The sequence below is a fragment of the Neofelis nebulosa genome, chromosome 1 (assembly GCF_028018385.1).
Source record: "Neofelis nebulosa isolate mNeoNeb1 chromosome 1, mNeoNeb1.pri, whole genome shotgun sequence".
Lineage (NCBI taxonomy): Eukaryota > Metazoa > Chordata > Mammalia > Carnivora > Felidae > Neofelis > Neofelis nebulosa.
The window spans coordinates 104,865,318-104,884,358 of NC_080782.1; the positions used below are offsets into that span (position 1 = coordinate 104,865,318).

At 42.7% G+C, this 19,041-nt stretch overlaps 1 long non-coding RNA gene across 2 annotated transcripts; it reads left to right on the forward strand.

Moving 5' to 3' along the window:
• The first annotated feature begins 4,123 nt into the window (after nucleotides 1-4,123).
• LOC131512315 (uncharacterized) lies at nucleotides 4,124-17,872 on the forward strand. 2 transcript variants are annotated; one of them, XR_009262094.1, is made up of 4 exons: nucleotides 4,124-4,225; nucleotides 7,019-7,158; nucleotides 16,543-16,702; nucleotides 17,256-17,872. It is a non-coding gene; the product is annotated as an uncharacterized LOC131512315 (long non-coding RNA). The 2 variants fall into 2 exon arrangements; XR_009262107.1 differs by lacking the exon at nucleotides 4,124-4,225 and having other exon boundaries at nucleotides 7,003-7,158.
• Nucleotides 17,873-19,041: the final 1,169 nt, after the last annotated feature.

Here is a 19,041-nt window from a genome sequence, read left to right on the forward strand (position 1 = left end):
AATCTCACAGTAATGCTGTGGATTAGTTATTATTAGCCTCATGGTATAGAGAAGGAAATGGGGCCTCACAAATTTCATACAGCTGGTTGAAGTGGTGAAGTTGGAATGGGAACTCAGGCCTGTTTCACGTCGGAGTAATTGAGTGTGTGAGGACCTGATGCAGAGGGAGCTCGGGGGCTTACACCGTGAGCTAGGATGTGGTCGTATCCCCGTCTATCAGCCAGGCAGAGATGCGGGCGGTGCGGGCAGCAAATGCTTCCCGGAGTCGGGGCACATCATTCCTGTAAGGAAATCTTTATTCTGTGCCAGAGGAGGCCCCTGTAGGACTTTGGCTTGAAACAGAGAAGGCAAAACTCAGTCCCCATTCTGATCCAGGTGGAATATGGAATGGTTCTAGGGGCACACAGGGCCAGGAATAGAATCTCAGAGAAGAGAGAGAATTCTCCAGCACCTCTGGCTCAGTGGCCCCAGCTATTAAATGACCTTGACCCTTCCTTACTGGGGTTATATTAAATACATTATATGTCATTTTTTGCACTTACTTTTTTTTTTTAAGTGATTATTTAAACATAATTCTGAAAAAGGTGAACATGTTTTGGCTTTAAGAATTCAGACATCATAAAATCCTGAAGCAGCTTTGAAACATTTAACAACAGGCTGCAATTGTGGAAGAAACAAGTTATAAATGGCATTTAAACACAAATTGAATTCTTTTCTCCCAACCGATAAGGACTTCTCCCCTGGAACCACAGGATACCATTCCCCTTATCATCTATAGAAGGCTTTTTATTTGTCATGGATTCTGGAAGAAAAAAAGTGCATCATGTATGCTTATCTAATGTAGCCGTTTTAAACTTAACAGATGGCTTTCTAAAAGCCACTTGTGCATTATTTCTAATAGGCCTACAACTTAAATTACTAAGGTTTAAAAGTGCACAAAGATATCACGAAGGCCCTTGGCTACTGTCAGACTCTGTTCTCCATGTACTTGGCACCTAAGTCTAGGTCAGACAAGTCCCAGCTGTAATTTGATAATGGCCAATCTCAGTACTGTGATATATGGCCCTAGAAATTAGGAAGAGAAAAGCCATCTCTGAAAGAGTTGAAATTTGTTACCACTTAACTGGCAGAAGCTGAATAGAGTATGGTGGAACAATGAATCCACATTTCTTTGGAAGAGGAAACTAAGTAAGAATGGAACAATCTATAAATGTGGGAGGAGAGTAGGTAGTGAGTCTCCCAAGGTTAACCACAATGCCAGTACTTGTTTTCCCAAGTTGGAAAAAAACAAAGTTTTGCACCACCCAAAATGAAGTCAGACCAAGCCCATCATGTTTTAAATATGTGGTGATGTTTTCTTTAGAAAGGGCCCCTGAAGAAGACATAAGAAAGAACAGTTCTGCCCGCAGGCCCGGTTGCACACTGACTTTGACGGCTCCTGTGGGCTTTCATGTGGCTATTTATTCGAATAAATAATGGAACCACATTCTCACGCAAGGACTGCTAATTCTGCAGCCTCCTGAGATCCAGAAGTTACCACAAAACCAAACCTTGTACTTACATGTGCAAGGGGGTCTGGAACTCTAACAAGGAGCTTGCGTCTCTCTCTGGCTAGCTAATGTCGGGAATCTTTGTTCCATTTGCATTTAGAATGTTCTGTTGTTGGTTGGCTGGTCAGTTGGTTGGTTGGTTGGTGGTGTCTTACACAGTTACATTTGGAGGTAGTGATGGAGGAATGGAATATTTGGACAGATTTGGAAAAAGGTTGACAATGGCCTCTTTCACATGAATCTAGCTGTACCATTAAGTTTCCAAAGAGATGGCTTGTCAATTATTTAGAGGATGGAGGGAATAAGCAATTGACTGTTCCTTCTCACTGGATGTTGCTATGGGGATGCATGCTAAACAGCCAAAGCAAAGGGCCAACTACTCTCCTCCTCAAGGAGGTCTCTCACATTTCTCATCTAGTGACCACCGAACGGGTTCATATGGTTTGCTGTAATGAGGGAGGGAAGTGAAAGTAAATGCATATCCCTTTTTTGCTGACCTCTCGAGACTACAATGACTTCTCATTGCCATACTCCCCAGGCCCACAGGGAGCCCTCTCACTACTAAGCCTGTTGGAAATTGAGCTCCAGGCCAATGAGAATTAATGGAAGAAAAGACAAGAAGGAAGGAAAGAAGGAAGGAAAGAAAAACAAGTGGGTCTTCACTTTAACAGTGGTCAGATTTCCACTTGAAAACAGATGGAATGAAATACAGAGTGTGGTTACTATAAATAAAGAATGCATAAAACGCTGTCCATTAAGTTAGGTACACATTTTTACCACGACCTACTTGTAGCCTTTCAAGTGATTCTTTTTACTTAGATGCTATGGAACTGAAGACTTTTTTAAGTTTCTTTATTCGCGACTGCTGTCTGCAGAACCACACATTTGAAAAAGGTGGACTAACTCGTAGTTTCCTCAGTAACTGCCTGCTGATGGCTTCTCCCCCTCATCGTAGCTCCTTGAGGGAGGCACTGGTTCTCACTCAGTGTTATGTACCCAGGACTTTGTGCATTGGAGACACTCTACGGATAGCAAATGAATGAATGGGCAACAAAGAGAATTAAAGAGTTAAGAGTTGAGTGGTCTGTAACAAATGCACTAAATAAACATTGAGGGTAATTACCATGTGCATCCATAATAGTGACATTAGGGTGAAAAATACTTTACATGTCTACATGAAGATTCAGTTTTAGGAATGAGTGATGGCAAGAAAAGGTAAGAATCAAACATCAGTAAAGCTGCAGCATCCAAGGACTGACACAAAAGTAATTAGTAGTCAGTGGCAGGCTAATTTTTAAAGACTCTAATCAGTCATTTGCAAGGAGAGTTAAAAAAAAAAAAAGGTCTAGGAAGCATCAGTTTGTCTTGTGCACCATCTCTTTATGACTCAACTGCTTTCTTCAAGTAAGTCAGTCTTCCAAGGGTGTGACACGGACCTTTTAAAGCCACTAAATTGGCAATACTTGTCCCTCCATCCCCCTCCAAGACTAATCACTTATTCTTTAACTCATTAGATATTTTTTAAATGCCTATTATAGATCACTGCATTAGCCCTGTGGAATAGAAAAAAGATTGTACTCACAGTCCTTACTTTGGTTACTTATTACATGTCTTAGTCTGTTCAGGCTGCTATAACAAAAATACCATAGACTGAGTGGCTTAGAAACAATAGAAATTTAGGTCTCACAGTTCTGGAGGCTGGAAGTCCTGGATTAGGGTGCCAGCAGGGTCAGGTAAGGATCCTCTTCTGGGTTTCAGATTGCCGACTTGTCATTGTGTCCTCACATGGCCGAAGGGGCCAGGGAGTACCCTAGAGATAGCTCTGTAAGGGCACTAGTTGCATTGGTAAGAACTTTGGCCTTGTTCTTACCACCTTCCAAAGACCCTACCTCCTCATACCATCACCTTGGCAGTTAGGTTTCAACATCTGAATATGGGGGGCACATATAATACAATAGTATAACCAACCTAATTGGGGAGAAAGGATATAAGCCCATGAAAAACTAAGGTGATCAACAATGAAAATGACAACACACACACACACACACACACACACACACACACACAAATGTCAAAAGGCAGTATGTGATCAGAAACTTGAAGAAAGGAGTCCACCTAGAGCTTTACTTTCTTTTAGGAGCCATCACTTCCTCATCCTAATACACAGGATTACTGTAGAAGCCATGTTCCCATAGCGTGAACCCACCTGCCATTCAACCCAGAGTTGAATGAACCAAGGGTGGCACCTGACGAGGCTGGACAAATGAGTTCCTTTTCTAGGAATTTGGAATTTGGCATATGATTCCAGTTTAGTTCGGTTATCCCCCTTAGTAGAAGAGATGTAAACATTGGTAGTGGCTATTTTCTACCATGACAAAGCCAAGAAAGTCAGTGGCTGGGTGGGAAAAGAATGAAGCAAATGTGAGGAGAGCCGCAAAGATAAGAGAAGGTGAAAAAGGACTCTGGTTCCCTCACGGGCTCTTGTCTTTGTTTTTAAGAGTCTTCAGATTCACTTTTCTTCTTGTCTTGTTCTCCATGAGACATTTTTATATCCATTTAAGGGTACACTTCCACTTGTTCCTGCAGAAAACAGCTTCATCTTTAACAACGTGACTAGCTGATCTGACATCTGGCTGTCTTGCACCAATGGAAATGCAATGACTTCCTGGTCCAAGGTGAGGACACTTTCCTAATTGTCCCTTCCTCCTGCCATGTGCATCCACTAGCCCCTCTCATCTCATACCATCTCACACTTGGGTTCTTCCAAAGCCCTGTCACTACCCTTTCGTTCAGCCTCCAAAGTGGACAAGCCCTTCAAATATTTCATCTCATTTAATCCTTGCGGTACCCTTTTGAGGTAAATACTGTCAACTCCATTTTGCAGATAAATCTGATGCGCAAAGAAAGTGAGCAATTTACCCGCCATTACGTATCCAATAAGTGATAGAGCCCTGATGTGAACAGAAGCAGTGTGACTCCTGAGCACATGCTCCCAACACTAAGCTGGTACAACAGAGGGAACATTACATAGCATCATCTTTTCTTGAGCACTTGAAACCATTAGGACGATTCTATTCTTCCCATTCTACATGTTAGTGTCATAAAACATAAACTTCATCGCACACATGAGGTTGGTGTTTAGTAATCCCGTTCCTCTTGCAGACACACTGGAAGTCTAAGTTCCCTGCTCTCTCTTGAAGTTAAGTTGGAGACAGTGCTGCATTTTGGCCAATGGAATGGGGCAAAAGGTGATATATGCTCCTTCTGAGCCTGGGCATAAACTTCTCTAGACAGTTTTGTATGCTCTTTCTTCTCCTTCATTGTGTATAAGGAGTCCATATCCTGTGGATGACGGTGGCACAAGCTACGAGGAGACTAGATCTTTCACACATTCCATGGAGGTGAGCTATCTAGGAGAACCATCCAACCCTCACGCACTGGGACATGAGCGGGAAATAAATGGTTATTGTGCTGAACTACTGCAATTTAAGGTGGTTTGTTAAAGGAGCTTCCAGCTTTTCCTTATTGATCCACCTACTGAATTCTGAAAATTAGGTGAGCATGATGGCAGCCAATAAAGTAGGCATTTGGGTATACATACCAAGATTGTTTTTTATGGACGTTTCATCCTTTAAGAAATCAGGTTGGTGGTGTTAATGAAAGAAAGTATTGATAATATTCTCAAAAGGCACTCAGCCCAGTGCTTCTGTGGTTGTTAAGAGGACAGTACCGCGGGAGTCTTTGCCATAGCTGATGAAGTAAATTTTTCTGTGGCTCCTCAGAGCAATTCCCTGGGTGGTAGGGTCAGCTCTGTGCTTATGCAGGGACAGGGACTTCAGTCAGATAGGGGAATTACATTTCAGGACGGGATGCTCAGGGGCTGAGGTCCAATTTACATAGAGGCTGCTTTTTAGTTGCTGTCGTCTGGACAGCAGTGGAGCAGGATAGAAGATTTTTTTTTTTTTCAACTTACATACAGTGTGACCATTCAGTCTCCTTAAACCCATCACTGTTGGGGCTTTCTCCATTCCTTCATGTTAGAAAGGGGAGTCACTGTTGTCCAGACGGAAAACTTCTGGCTTGGGTGAATGGAGGAAGATACGATGCCATGGAGTTGATTAAGAATGAACCCTTATTTTTGCAGGTTACCTATTGGAGCTATAGAATAAAAACAGTTTCCTTAGGTTAGGAAGTCCAAACTGGAAGCTGACAAAGTCTTTTGGGGAAGCGGTTGAAAATATGCAGTAAAAGTTGCTCAGTTTAATGTTAATCTCATCATTAAGTCAAAGGTCAAGGTTTTATTTCCAATTACATTTATCATGAACTTATCGAAATGGCCTTGCTGCATTTCTAAATGATCTCCACAATCCCTCTATGGTTTTGTTAAATTATCATCTTGGAAACGAACCTTCCGGCTTTCCCAGTGCAAAAGGCTCTCTCTGCCTGACCACATGAAGGTAAGGAGAGACACAAGGGCTAAAATCTATGTTTCTGTTCTATTGTTACAGTTTAAATTAAATGACCTAAGAATATCCACCATTGCTTCAAAATACGCTGGGCTGCCAAGAGATCACTGCATTAAGATTCAAGGACATGAGCTTTGGAGATGTCATGCTTAAGATAATCTGGGGCTATTGTTTTTCTATATTATTATCTACTCAACTAATACTTCCTCAATGTCTCCATGTTCCGTGCACTAAGTGCGACAGAACTGCTACCTCCTGTCTGGTGGGGCAATTATTTACAATTTGTTGCCACTTCTGCTAGAGCAAACCCTATTTTAATACATTACAATACATAGTGGGTGCTCAGTAAATGTTTGTTGAATGGATGCATGAGCCCATTATGAAACCTGAGAAATTCAATGTGAGCCGCTGCATCACCTCACCTCTGCTTTACCTCAGTCTGGGTCCCCGTGAAAAGGATTCACTCTCCCACTTCACAAAAGGAAAATACTTGTTTCTACAATGTATTCATGCAACCAACATTTACCGAGAGGCTCTTTTGCGGTGGGCATAGTGCTGGGCACAGCGGCTAAGAGACACCTGGGTTCTGACCTCTCCTTGCAGCCCCAGCATACTGGTTGACCCACGATTTATTGACTTGGGTAGTTAGGTAATTACTCAGTTAAGCACTGCTGCCTTTGAAAATGTCTCCTTTCTTTCCCCCTGAATTATTACAAGAGAGGAGAGAGGGAGGCAGCTGATTGGTATGAATGTCAGGGCCATAATAAACCCTGATTTACTTAAGAGTACGTGGAATGAAACAAATCAAGTGTTAACCAACATTTTCTTTGAAATGAGGTTGGGAAGGATTAGCTTAGAGGAGGGTAATCATTAGAAAGAGAAGAGCCATTAATCACTGTTCCAAAATAATCCAAGTTGAATATCTTATTGTTTAATTATTTTTAATCTTTTGGAAATACAGAGCCGCCCCAGGGTGTTTTCTTTTCTCTCTCCCTCCTACAGAGCAGCCTGCTCTGGGAGCTGAAGTCCTCCTGTGTATTCCTTGAACTGGATCCAAATTCATTACAGATAGACTGTGAAGCGGACATAGATGATGAAGCTGGTGAAGAGGAGGGGGCAGGAGGGAAGGCAAGCAAGGGACGGTAAGTAGCCAGGGCTTGTTTTAAAAGTTGAAAGGTGACCTTTGACCTTCTCGTGACTCATAAAGCACTTTTTGACTCCCACCCCTTGGTCAAGAATTTTCAAGCTCAACAAAAGGGCTTTTAGCTCAAATGCCGTTTTAACCAAGCTTCACACGGACGAGTTATTTTCGTTTCTGTGTTGACCAAGTAAAGTTCTTCGCTTTGACTACCTAATAGCCCACCAACTTGGTTGAGCCCGTGTCTGTTTGCCAGGTCATGCACTTTGCCCAGGCATAGAACAAGGGGAGTGAGGTTTGATTTCTCAGTTGTGGGAAATGGATCACGAGATGTCTGATTTAGGCACATAGATGGATTAGGGCTGCCAATAGGCAGAATAAAGACAGGAGAATTTTCCAGTCCAGAGTCATTCAAAGTTCTAAACCCTCACGAGGCAAACTAATGGAATCCCTGGAGGAGGATTTCTGGGCTCAGTACCCTAGGCCCATCCGCAGGACTTTGTATCACTTTGATGATTCGGCATCAGAATCTCTCATGCTGCAGTATGCCTGATAAAAAGTACCAATTATTCCGTTCACTACTGTTGAAATGTCCAGTTTCCCTTTGTGAAAGGCAACTATTAGAGAACCCAGTGGGATTCAAATGCAGTTCAGATGCCCTGTGACCAAGGTGTTTGGGCAGTAAGCTATAGAGGGCCATAGGTGCTAGAAGATTTGAATTCTTCTGTTTTGTTTTACCCATTTGCCCATATTTTTTGAACTCTATTTCCCAAGCCAGAAAACATGATTAAAGAATTATAGCCAGTCTTCTTTTAACAGGCCTGGCAACTGCTCTTGCAGTAGATTAAAGATGGCTACAAATTCTCCAACATTCCTTCAATGACAAAGTGAAGCTATGTCTCTTCAGCTTGAATCTGGACAAGATTCTGGGACTGCTTGACCAATAGAATTCTTGGGAGGTGACACCTATGTGGCCCTTTGTGGCAATTGGTTTCTGGACTATGTTGCTTGGGTTTAAGATAAAACATCTGAATATGGTGACACACAGGGGTCTCTTACAATTGTGAGAAAAGGATCACATTTAACAAGAATCTAGTATTTCCCGGGAGCTGTGCCAGGTCTGTGGGGCATGGATGTTCATATATGGCTCCCGTTTGTAAGAAGTTCACAGTCTAATGGTAATGATAGATGTACATGAATCATCACGATTTGGGCCAGTGATGGTACTGATGGGATGTAGCCTAAATGAGACCGCACAGGTTATCCTGAAGAACATGACTGAGAACCCCATTTTAAGCTGTACTACCTGCAGAAATATGGATTTTGGAGTGATTCCCAGGGACTGTGCGGGGAGTCATCTGAATTGCCTCCACTGAGAAGGTGACAGTTCAGCAAGGCTTTAAGAGAGTGGGAGTTTGTGCTTCTAAATGCAGAGTTCTGGCAGTCCTACATGTTGTGAGAGGTATCACATGACGAATGCTAAGATGCTTCCCTAACCAAAAATACCTTCCTCGCTAGCCCTTCTACAGTGATCAAAATTTCTACAATATTCAGTGTGCCTGGGTAGCTCAGTCGGTTAAGCGTCCGACTCTTGATCTCAGCTTCAGTCATGATCTCACGGTTCTGTGAGATCAAGCCCTGCATAAGATCAAGCCCCGTGTCCTGCTCTGTGCTGACAGTGTGGGGCCTGCTTGGGGTTCTCGTTCTTCCTTTCTCTCTGCCCCTTCCCCTGCTCACGCTTACATATGTTCTATCTCTCTCTCTCTCTCTCTCAAAATAAATACACATTAAAAAAACTTCTACGATATTTAATCTTTGAATAGGTTTTGAAGGTCTGAAAAGTTTTAAATATTATTTGGGAAAGATGACACAGTAGATGACTTTTTAGTCACTCACATATTAACACAAATTTCCTTTTTTTAAAAGTTAATTTATTTATTTTGAAAGAGGAAGAGCGCGAGAGTGGGGTAGGGGCAGAGAGAGAATGGGGGAGAGAGAATCCCAAACAGGCTCCGCACATTCATTGCAGAGCCCGATGCAGGGCTCGAACTCAGAAACCATGAGATCATGACCTGAGCTGAAACCAAGACTCGGAGGCTCAAGGTACTGAGCCACCCAGGCATCCCACAAATTTCCTTATTTTTATGTTCAAAATTATTGTATTTCATGGACTATTGGGCTAGTGTATTACAGATGTTCAAAATAGTTTTTCTAATTAAATAAATGATTTGTCTCGAGCTCAAAATATGGATGCTTAAAGGTATAGACTATTTTAGGAGAGACACTCCAGTGAGTTGTAAGGAACCCCTCCTTTCAAAGCATGAATTGTTTCCTGTGTGGAGAATGATGGTATGCTTTTAAGAAAAGCAAATAAACACCTGCTTATGTTCAGAGCGTATCTAGCACTGGGGGTGGCAGTGAGGAATACACAGCAGGATTTGGCACGGTGCATTCAAGGGGGGTGCGATCTACTTAATCAAAATTAACAACTAATTCACAAGATTATGATGTATACATATCTCAACAGGAGGTAATGTGGCAGCCATTTACAGTGGTGTAGGAATGCAGCAAAAAAGTCAGCCAGAGGGGGATTCTGGTGCCAAGGAAGTTTCTTCACAAGCTTCCTATGACACAAAAGGACCCTCTGTGCAATAAATCCAGTGTTGTTCTAGAAACAGAATGCTCATAGATTGTATAAAAGAATACTTTGATCTTAGAGGAAGGTTATCTTTTGGAAAGACAATTAAGCATAATGATCATTTGGGTTATAAAGGGAGATGATTGTACTGATTCCTTCTCAGCTGTCACTTGAACCAAGTTCTCTGGGGCTATCGTGGTCAGAAGAAATTCTTTCATTTATTTTGATCATCTAGTCTCTTTGTTCCACTTGCTTCCAGAAAAGGGTTTGTAGCTCAACAGTGTCGTTAATCCCATTTCTATATAGCTGACAGCCTTTCTAAACTATAGGTCCGGTGATAACACTTGGCTGCTGAAAGTCCATAAAAAAAATCCCACTCCTTCCATCCAACCTAGCATTCCATAGCCTGGCCCCTCATCTCTCCGGGGTCCCAACTTGCCCCAGTTGTTTACACCCTGGGCTCTGGCCACACAGCTGTTTTCTGAAACTCCTTTGCCCCCAGCCCTTCTCAGCCTACAGTGCCTTCCCTTGGGCCTAGATTGGCTTCTACCTGTACTAGAACCAGCTCAGGCATCAACTGCCTAATTGCACATTATTAGCTTTTAGCTTCCAGGAAAGAATGCATTTATTGTGCTCTTCATTGTATACTCATTATACTTAAAAATATGCGGTTTTTCTTAATACTCTTGTTTGTCCCCCCTCACCGCACCCACTCTCCACCCTTCTCCATTCTCTGTGCCCCAGGAGGCTGACCCATATGCACCTCATGCTCCCTTATCCTTCAGCTCCCAGTTGGCCTTGGCTAATAGGAGACAGGAGCAGGAGATCAGGAAGTAGGAGGAGAGGGAGGGAGCTGAGGTCTTAATCCCCTGACTTCAGACTGCCTGGTTGCCATTGTTTGTGTCTTTCTGCCAAAAGCTGCAATCTTTTTCAGGAAACCCTGCCCCTCTAGCTGCCCTCTCCTGCTTCTGGTATCCTCTCCTCTTTCTTGTGTGTTCAGGCTTCCGCTGGTAGCTGAAGTTCTTTGTTCCTACTGGCCGCGAAGCACTGCCCTGCCTGTTTTGTTCCCTGCAACCCTGCCTATGCCTTTGTGAACAGTCTCATTCATTTCATGAATTACCAATATGAGTGAGCCATCTGTATCCTGCATGACTCTGACTAGACACCTAGTTTGCATATCAGAAGCTTTATGTCATGTTTATCATCTGATATTTTGGTGTCTTTCTTCCAAGATGTGATCTGAACTGCTTCTTTGAGCTGTAAGACGGGTAGACACAGCCTGCTAACAATACCAGAAAACAACACTCCAAGCCCCCCACTCCTGTACTTCAAATGAGGAATTCGGATGTCTTGTTTGTTCACCAAGACCCTAATGACAAATCTAATGAATTCAGATCAGGAAAACTCCAAGAGCAGTGTTTGTTAATAGCCATGTGTACCCCACTCTCAATTAGCAGAAGATAAAATATTTATATAGTGGCTGGAGGCAAATATAAAGAACTAATCTTGCTCTTCTTCCAATCCCTTCACAAGATATGAAGGTGGCAATTCAAGTAAATAATACGTGTTTGGATTAATTATAGCAACTGAAATTACAAAGTAGAAGCTCAATAAAGACTGGTAAAAAAAATTTTAATAGGATAATTGCTGACACCACAAGTAATGTGCGGGGCTGACCTGAAACCAGAATTGAATTCCCGCTGGAACCAGCCAGTTTCTGAAGGCACGCGTGTTATTCCAGGGATGTTGGTGGCACAGCTAACCTTGTGATCCATCTGTGGAGTATCCCAAGTGAGAAAGACCACCCATTAGTCTCCGAATTGCAAGCTAAGGAGAGTAACTCACTGTAAAGTATTTGCCAAATGATAATGTCAACTACACATACATTACAGCGGTGGAAAATTACATGTCTGATCCAAGGACACTTGTATGTTTAAAGTTTCAGATCAGCAAGGAATCGCTCCAGCTTTCCTCCCCGACAAATGCCCAGGTCCACACAGGCAGATGTAGCTGAGCCTCTAGGCCGGGGGTCTGGAGAGGCAGTCGCCACAGAGAGGGAGTTTTTCATGAGTGATGCTTGTGGATCAAAGTGAAACCCCTGACTTGTGTGCCCAGGGGCGAAGATCTGAACCCCTGGCCTGAAAGAGGGCTCTGTTGGAAGAACAGTAGTCTTCCCTATGCTGAAATTGGCCAGTGGGAGTTTTTCAATTTGCACCTGGTGTTGGGCAGGAGTTCATGAAAATCCACAGAAAGGAATGTTTCCGAGTTGAATGATGGAAGAGGAAAAAAAAAGTTGAACGGTAGTCCTTTGGAATCATGAAAAGCCCTGATTGAATTTGTGAAACAGAGACTTAAATCTTTGCCGAGGAGAATGCTTCTCGGCTGGCCTCTGAGGTTTGCCCAGCACTAACACATGCAGTGGGGCGTCCGCTGTCCCCGCTGCAGTGAGGCTTTGGAAGGCGAGCGGAGTCGCTCACAGCCACCCGGGGGAGCCAGAAGGGCTGTGCTTTTCTGACCAGGAGTCTTTTTCGTCTTCTCTTTCCAGGGCAGAAGGCTTTTCCCAGCCCACTGAGCATTTAAAATTCATACTCAGTGACAGCCCTTTCTTGATTAAGCAGAAGATTTTTGGTATTTTTCTAAACCCACTTCTTCTGTCCAAAAGGACCAGAGTCTTTTTGTAAAACACACATTTTATTTCATCTAGAAATTATCTTTCAATAGTACAAAAATAAGAAATGCTCATTACACAAATTTCACAGGCCACTAAGGAGACTAATAAAGAGACTTAAAGTCACCCTTAATGTTGCTTTAGCATTGACCACCATCAAAGGATCACGGGGTGCTCTTCCAGCCTTCCTTTTCTAAGCATTTAGCAGTATACAAGAAACCCATTTTATAAACTATAAAAGAAAACCCAAATGTATATTTTAGAACTTGAAACTACAATAACTGAAGTTAAAATTACCAAAGACGCAGCGTTGCTTTGCTGAAATGACACCTCTGTATTTCTATTTTACTTGACTTTTCAGAGCATTTGAGATTGTTGACCAAATGTCTCTTTGAGCTCTTACTGTTTTTTTGTCAGTTTCCCCCTCCTGCAGCCCTTATCCTGCTCAGTCTCTAGAAATCACTGCTCCTGAAGCTTTCCGTTACAGGACTTGAGGTCTCTATGCCCAAGATTTCCAGATTTGTGTTCTATGTCATCACGAGACATGTGTCTTAAACATAATATGGAAATGTGAAAATGGAGTTAAGCCGTGAATTCTGTACACTTGAAGGAATAAACTTCCTCCCTGAGAAGTACAAATGATCTGAATGGTTTCGTTCTTGGCACATTGCTGGTTTTGAGAAGTTGAGGAAACATTCAAATGACTTGTCTGAAAAATATTAAGCAGGCCACGTGTTAGGAAACTTTGGAGTAAAGTGATGGGAACCAGGGTGAGTTGGAGGGGAATGATTCACACAGAACGATGTGGATGCTAAGGCTGTGTCCTCACTAATGAGGGGAAGGACGGCACACTGTTAGCCCACGTAATGTGGAAAATCTTTACCATGTTTCACTTAAATGCCCTGTAACTTTTTTACGGAAAGAGCTGTTCCAATGTTGGTAACTCCTGGTCTCCTCATCAGAGGAGCTGCGGGCTCTGTCAGTCATCATTTCACTTGACATTAAGATGCTCATTTGCTCCCAGCTTGACTTATTTCTACTCTATCTTATTTCTTTGTGGTCCTGCTTCAATGTGCTTGAATTCATCAATGTGCCAGGTTCAGGCTGTGGTCAGAGTTAAGATAATTTTGTTAAGCCTGATGGAAGCAAAGACTTCAGAAATGGACATTAGACTTCGGGTACCTTTATGAAAAAATGAGAATCTAGGGTGTAGATAATAATAATGAAGAAGTTTTTTTCTGATTATGCACCATGCATTGGATCAGACGCTTTATAAGCCTTATCTCATTTAGTTCTCCATCATGTTTAGGAGGTAACTACAATTCTTATTCCCAGCCTGCAGATGTGTAGACAAGGCTCAGAGAGGTGAAGTCACTTGCCCATGATCACCCAGCACATAAGTTGCAGGGCCTTGACTTTAGCCTAGGCTATTCTACTTTCGAATCTTAACGGCTACATGTTGCTGCCTCCCTTGTGGTCTTGGAACATTTCTCATCAGTCGAACCCAGTAATAGCATTTCAGGCTAGTGGGGGCTCTCAACCCTGGTTGCACATTGACTCACGGGGACCTTTTGAAAAATGCTAATCCCAAACCCAGCCCCCAGTCTGATTTCATTGGATTTGGGTCCAGTACTGGTATCTTCAGTTAGGTCCAGGCCAGTGTTTGGTTTTTTAAAAAAGTGATTTCAAAGCTCAGGCAAGCTCTGGGTTGGAGACATATTTTCCTCTGGGAAATGGATGCATAAACTCTGGGAGTTCAATTTCTTTCCCTCAGTCTCTCCACCTTGTTTTGAATGCCCAGCCTTCTCTCCCATAGACATGTCCGTTTGAAGAACCCGGGCACGTTCCCAAGTTTTCTGATCACTCCCCGGAGCACTCCCTAAGAAATTCTGTATTCAGTTTGGCCCAGATATTGGTGTGGAGAATGCCTTATAGTTAGATTTTGATCAACTTTTGTGTGCCTCATCTTCCCACCCAGTTAATTTGTATAGTCCTTAAGGGCAAAGCTATATCTTCTCCAACTTCTGTTTCCCTGAAGATACCTTGCATAGCGCTATGTGTGCAGGTGTATGAAAAATGCTGGCTGACTTAGTGACAAAACTACTATGGGGTTTCAAACCTATGAGAGAGTATGCAAGGAACAAAGAAGAAAAACAAATCCGGTATTGGCAGTCTTTTAGAATAATTGTACTTTGGGTATTCAGTAAGTATTGAGCATTTCTTATGTGGCAATCCTATTCTAGTGAGAGACCTAGAATTATCATATCACATATATAAACTCATAAACGAGTCTTCTCAGATTGTATCGGTATCTTTCTTGGTGGGCGTAATAAGATTTTTGAAAACTACAATTCGCAGTCATATGAGGATGCAAATGACATATATGTGGGCTGTTGTAATTATTTCATGTTTGTGGATGGAAGGCCTTAAGGAAATTCTGCAAGTGACCTCTAGGGCAGGGAAAGCATCAGTGTACTGGGTTCTCTTTATTCAAACAAAGCATGTCTCCACACAGTGTTCAAAGGCCTGAGGAACACATTATCATTCACTATGGGTTCTTTCTTTCTTTTTTCTTTTAAGTTTATTTATTTATTTTTGAGCAAGAGGGAGAGGGAGAGAATCCCAAGCAGGCTCCGTGCTGTCAGCTCAGAGCCTGAGGCAGGACTCAAGCTTAAGGACCATGAGATCGTGACCTGAGTGGAAATCAAGAGTCAGATGCTTAACCGACCAGGAGCCACCAGGAGCCCCACTATGGGTTTTCTCTAACTGTGCCAAAAGGTAGGAAAAGGCATATCCCTGGCAAAACATTTATCTCCTGTTACTCTGGTGGTAAGTTGGCAGTGGTGAAGTTGTGGCTGCTTGAGCCATTTATAACATCAGTTGACTACAGAGCTCGGCTTTGTGTTTCACTGCGTCAATATGAAACCTCAAAGTAGCGGGAACAGTTATGAAAGACCCTTGGTGTATTAGTTATCTATTGCTTTACAACAAATTACTACCAATTTGGCAGCTTGAAATGAAACACATTTATTCCCTCACAGGTTCTATGAGTCAGGAGTCTGGGCGTAACTTAGCAGGGTGCCCTGCTCAGGGTCTCAGAAGGCTGTCATCAGGGGGTCTGCTGGACTGGGTTCTCATTTGGAGGCTTAACTGAGCAAGAATGTGTTTCTCATCCCACTCATATTTTGGGGAGAATCAATTTCCTTGCATTCGTAAGACTGAGGCCTCAGGCTTGTTGGCACCTGTCAGCTGGAAGCTACCCTAGAGGCCGCCCTTAGCCCCTTGCCGTGTGGACCGATCTGCCAGCAAGGCAGTCTTCCATAATACAACACAATCATTGATGTGATAACCTATCGCTTTTGCTCTATTTTGTTGGGTTAGCAGCAAGTTCTAGGTCGTACCCATGCACAAGAGGAAGAGATTACACAGTGTTGGCACCCCAGGAATATAGAACTAAGAATCGTGGGGCCATCTTTAGAGTCTGTCCGCCGTACTTGGTTTTATTTAAAAACAAAACAAAACAAAACAAAATACTTGTCTTTGGAAGTTATAACTAATGTAATCACTTTCAGTGGTTGCTGATAAGCAGACATCTTAAACATTTTCCTTTTATAAATTTAAACCCTGTTGTCCATGGGTCTATTCTGGGGGTAGAAGGGGAGGTAAATCTTTTAAACATTACTTTAAAACTCGTTGGTAGGGGTGCCTGGGTGACTCAGTCGCTTAAGTGTCTGACTTCGGCTCAGGTCATAATCTTGTGGTTTGTGGGTTCGAGCCCCACATTGGGCTCTGTGCTGACAGCCTGGAGCCTGGAGCCTGCTTCAGATTCTGTGTCTCTCTCCCTCTCTGCGTCTCCCCTGCTCACGCTTTGTCTCTCTCTCTCACTCTCTCTCTCTCTCTCTCTCAAATAAATAAACATTAAAAAAACCCTGGTTTATAAACTGACAAAGGTCTGCACTGTTAATGATTTTTATGACAGTCCAAGGCGACCTCCTATCTTTTTGAGGTAAGACCACTTCATCCTGTTCTATAAAATAGGCAGCCAAAATAAATTGACTGAATTTTTCAACCTGCCTTTCTAGGAGACAAGCCTTCCCTGGAATATTTGCCGAGTGAACGTCCTCTGTGCAGACTCACATGATGCTTTGTCATCTTTGGGAGAAGAGCCAATATTATAAAAAGTTGCTGGGGAAAAAATGGATCACGGCAGAATAACCAGGGCATTTAACCAGCCTGAGTTTGGTATGCTTGATGTCCATACCCTTTTAGGAAAGATTTGCCTTTTATTGTCACTCTTTGCCTAGCCAGTATTTTAGTGGTTCCTTTTGCTTCTGAAATTGGAGCCCTGAAGATACCAGATCCCTAGGGTGGTGTCGTCAGGTCAGAAGCAGTCACCAAAGAGTGGCTTGGAGGGAGTACCGAGAATCCCCATTACTGTGATATTTCCTCCCCACCATCCTCCCCTCCCTGTCACCCCTGTCTTTTCCTTGATATGGACAGTTGGTGTTTTCTTAGTCTTTTGTAAAGTGCCGTGAAAACTAAGCTCGGGGATTAGACACCTCCCTTACACCCTTCCATCCTGATTGCTACCCCCAGACCTCTCTCATTGAGATGTTCTGGGGCTTCTCCCATTTCGTGTTGATATCAGAAGAGAGATTTGGAAACATGTGTATCTTTTTTTGACCCTTCCCTGAGAATTCAAAGGGGGAAAAAGTCACTTTAAATATTGTCTTGAAACACAGATGTGAGCTAGCTTCTTCCCAGCCCCAGACAACGGGTTTTGTTTTTTCTCTAGGAGGTGATGGTTGCTGGCCTCTGTGGGTTTCCCGGGTCAAAGAAACAGAATTTAGAACCTGGAAGTGTTGATCAAGACGAACACCGCAACTTTGATCAGTTAAGTATGAATAAATCAGAAATGTATGCTTTAAATTCCCTTCGAAACACATACATAGTTAGAGGTTAAGGGGAGAAAGCGTTTGGCAGAATACATCTCAGAAGTTGCCAGCCATATAATGCTTGAAAAATCGCCAGTTCCACTTTGCCAAACCTAAAAGCAGCCAGGTTTGCTCATCTCCACCTTAAAGGAACATTAAGGTCTTTATCTATTGACCTGAACCTAATAAAGAAGGGGAATTTTAGAGCTGAGACTAATGTTTTTTTTTGTTTTAAATCACCTCCTACTGCCTAATTATTGTTGAGATCTCTGTGCGATGTTGCATATCTAATCCATGATACTCAATAATACCCAAGTGTGGAGCTGGCAAATAAGTCAAGGATGTTATAAAGAGGGCAGGGACCAATTAGCCTCATTAGGTCAAGCAAGCCTCAGAACAAGTGATAGCCTCTGACTGCACTAAGGAAAAATTAGATGAAATGTTAGAAAAGATGGCATTACATAACAGGCAAAGCCACAGCTGCATCAGGATATAAAATCACTTAAACATTTTTTTTATGTTTATTTATTTTATTTTAGTTTTTATTGAGAGACACAGAGCACGAGTGGGGGAGGGGCAGAGAGAGAGGGACACAGAATCCGAAGCAGACTCCAGGCTCTGAGCTGTCAGTACAAAGCCTGATGCAGGGCTCGAACTTGTGAATGAAGAGATCATGACCCAAGCCGAAGTTGGAAGCTTAACCGACTGAGCCACCCAGGTGCCTATGTTTGTTTATTTTTGAGAGAGAGAGAGTGACAGGGAGAGAGAGAGAGGTAGGGAGAGACAGAGCATGAGCAGGGGAGGGGCACAGAGAGAGGGAGACACAGAATCCGAAGTAGGCTTGAGGCTCTGAGCTGTCAGCACAGAGCCCAGTGTGGGTCTTGAACTCATGAACCGTGAGATCATGACTTGAGCTGACGTTGGATGCTTAACCGACTGAGCCACCCAGGTGAGCCTATAAAATCACTTTCTAAAGAGCCCAAAGTAGAAAGCATACAATAGACACATTCTTGAAATTCTAAGAAACAAGTGCAAATAATAGTGTGATTACTGTTTGTTAGATTATTATTGCTGCTATTATTAGGTACTTAGCATGCACTTACCGAGCACGTTCTGGGCTAAGCCCTTTGCATATACTGTTGATAAACCTAACAGCACAAGTATTTAAACAGTTTGTGAGATTTCTTTTGTACAAGTCCTGATGAGAATCTTGCTTGAAGTCATGCTGTTCACCTGAATCTTAGGTTTCTATGGAAAGGTATCTCCAGGCAGCCAGAATGCCTGAGACGTAGAGGTTCTTGCAGATTTCCAACCCTTCAAACATCCGGTCTTGCCCAGTCTGCTCCAAAGTGATTATTTGTAACATATGTTAGAACTGGTTTAACAACTGTGAGGGATAGGTGCCCTGTCCATGATCACCATTTACTGAGAAGGTCCAAATAGTATTTCTTAGAGTTAATGGACCAGGTGGTGTTTTGGATATACCTAACTGGCCAAATCTATAGTGATTATGGATATGCGAGATATTTACTGAGAGCTTATCATGTACCAGATAATGTTGTGATAGTTCCTATATATAGTAATTCATTTATTTCTTTTAAATATTTATTTATTTATTTATTTATTTTGAGAGAGAGAGAGAGAGAG